The following is a 2,964-nucleotide window of genomic DNA, read 5'->3' on the forward strand; positions in this document are numbered from 1 at the left end:
AATTTTTTCTTCCTGTGATTAATGGAAAATCGTTTGTAGAATGCAAATGTCTGACTTTTATTGTTTAAGAGTGATTTTTCTCCTTTTTGCAATACTGATTATGCTAATTATGCAAGTCTCTCCCGCCGCCATTTGCTTTTCGAGCTCATATGGATGCAACAGGACTGTGACGAGGATTTGGCATCATCAAAAATCATTTTGGAGTTAATATTCCTCAAAATAATTGCACCTACCGATGGTTGAACCAGTTATTTCAACTCTAGAACTACAATAAGGGATCGGACTCAAAATTCTGAGACCATTACACAATAACATTGGGCAAGACGAAGTGAATAATCTCTTTGATTACATAGAAAGTGGCACTGGATGATATAATGCGAGTGATAGCGGATAGATTTAAATAAATCAAGACCATTGACAAGGAAGTTACAAGTAAGTCCTTTTCTTTTGATAAATAATCTATATTCTAGGTTATCGTTTGAAGTAAACTTTCATTCTACAAGCTCCAATAAGAAATTACTCTCATGCAATGTACAAAATATTATCTTTTGTCCTCCAGGAGTAATTCATTAGCCCTATTGTGATTTATTTTTCAGCAGACCGATCTTACTCCCATGATGATTGTGGCAATAGAACTCCAAGGGAAAAATCATCCAAGAACGAGATGCAGTGAGATGCATGTGTCCAACCATATCCATTGGGTGAAATATTACCTGGAAGAATGGGCAGTATCTTGGATCAAAGTTTAGTTCAAAACATGCTGAGAAGAGCTTTGAGAAAAGGTACTGATGTCTTCAATGAATTTGAGTATCTCCATAGAGCAGAGGTACGTACCAAGTTTCCTTGTTCTTCTGCTTCTTGAAAATATTATGAGGGTATCTAAATCAGAGCTGGGTCAAGTGGTTGATGAGGAGAATAGAAGTCAATCATTTGGACTTCGTTCGACAGAACTGTCCAAGCCCATTTATATCTTTTTTCTCCTAGACCACGTACTTTTAGATGAAAGCAAGAAAGTGACTTGAAGTAGTTGATTGGAAGTGTCCGGAGCTACTAAAATTATAGCTCTTCATATTTTTATTGCATAAATGCACTCATCGACGAGGTATTTCTGATATAATGAGTAGATGATTGTTCACCTCCTTTGGGAGTTATTTGGGGAGAATTCCTTAATATTCCGTCTATATCTTCGAGATGTCTGAGAGAAATTTCCGAACCCCTCTTGTGTAGAATATCATATGATCTACAAAAGAAACTCGAGATGTTTGCACCCACAAGTTTTGGTATTAACTGCTAACACCTCTCGATCTGAATTTTCAAGAATTTTTAAATTATCTGATCATCTTGTGATCGATTCTGCTGGGGAAATACTCCAATAGACATTTGGTTTCCAAAACTTTGATTTCCCTTCAATAATCTTGCAGTTTCTCTCTAGACCACCTATTTCTAGAGATGCTTGCAAAATAACGAAGAGTGGGGCAATAAACACTTGTGAGATTTGTTTTATATTCATTCAGAGACCAATTCATTAATCGAACTCAACCTATACTTATGACAAGGGGGAAAAGGTAAATTTTAGTTTGAAAAAAATACGTAGAGAATGCATTCAGACATCAACGTTTGGAACTAAAATTAGGGCTTTATTAGCATAAATCTCTCTTTCCTACATGGCATTCAAACAGGATTCATGATTATGAGCGATATTTTATTTCTTTTGATAGGATGTCTACAGACAAACATCGGTGCCAGTCCGTTAATGTTCACGCTACTCTGGGCAATTATGCCCCCTACATTTAAATGTTTATGAATTCATGTCTATAAACATGATGTGAATCATTGGACTTTCACTGATCTTATCATCCCGTTTGAATTTTAACCTGGAAAATAATAAAAAAGTATACTTCGCATGATGTAGATGTGTTGATTGATCGAATCTTGAGTGGAAATACGAAAAGAATTTTTCTTCTAGCAACACGAATTAGCAACACTAAATGTTCCTCGAGATTTCTTTCTGGAATTCCGCATTTTCTGTCAACAAATCTATATTCCTCTCAAAGATAGTCTTTTCATAAAATTACAATGAAGAGCATGATATTATGGTTCTTTTTGTAGATGAAAACGGGAATACAAGCAATATGATAATTTATTTTACTATGATACACGAAGCTTTATGAATGTACATAATAATAAAGTTATGGATGTTTTTATAATGTAACTGTAAAAATAGAGCTGCAAGCACGCCGAATGTACTTCTAAAAATATCATTTTATAAAAAAGTACTTCAAACTGATCTAGTTCTCTGCTCATTCTCGTTGTATCCCGGTATCCTATGTATATATCTTTGGAATTTTTATCAATGTATAGAAAATTAACTGCAAACGTGACGTGAAAATTTTTCTAAACTAATAAACTCGTCACAGTCGTTACAGAGGTATCCCACTTTCTGTTCTCCAAAAGAGTCTTCGTCATTGTCATCTACTCTCTGAGAAAATGAATAATTATGATCGTTGAATACATGATTCTCTTGCTCACTATGTCGATGCTTCATTGGTCCACCTTCAACTCTATCAGGACTATCATCACTTGGAGAAGGATCGAAGATTCCCGGTTCAGTTTTGCCTTTCCAATTCTCTCGCGACAACAAATCAGGGTCCTCAACGATTGGCCCAGATAATTCATCATCTCCATGATCTTCTGGGGAACTCATTGAAATTGTTTCAGTTGCCCGTTTAGGAATGCATTTATCTGTGATCTTGGTTGTTCCTTTGGGGCGAAGGGTTTTCCATACGATTCCTGGGAAAGTTTTTCCTTGCACAGTGAATGTCGTTAGCTTGCCTGATACGTTATGAGTTCCTCCAATCACATCTCTCATATGAATTCTCATGAATTTTTCGAGATTGATTCGCTTAGAATAATGTGCAAGAACCTTCCTTTTCAGATCCTGGAAATTTTTTTCATTGTAGCTGG

At 35.7% G+C, this 2,964-nt stretch overlaps 1 long non-coding RNA gene across 1 annotated transcript; it reads left to right on the forward strand.

Moving 5' to 3' along the window:
* Window positions 1-200: 200 nt before the first annotated feature.
* On the forward strand, window positions 201-2,046 carry LOC107044422. Its single transcript, XR_001461340.2, has 3 exons — window positions 201-432; window positions 597-826; window positions 1,719-2,046. It is a non-coding gene; the product is annotated as an uncharacterized LOC107044422 (long non-coding RNA).
* Window positions 2,047-2,964: the final 918 nt, after the last annotated feature.

Source organism: Diachasma alloeum, unplaced genomic scaffold, assembly GCF_001412515.2.
Source record: "Diachasma alloeum isolate Michigan unplaced genomic scaffold, Dall2.0 Dall_scaffold_00739, whole genome shotgun sequence".
Lineage (NCBI taxonomy): Eukaryota > Metazoa > Arthropoda > Insecta > Hymenoptera > Braconidae > Diachasma > Diachasma alloeum.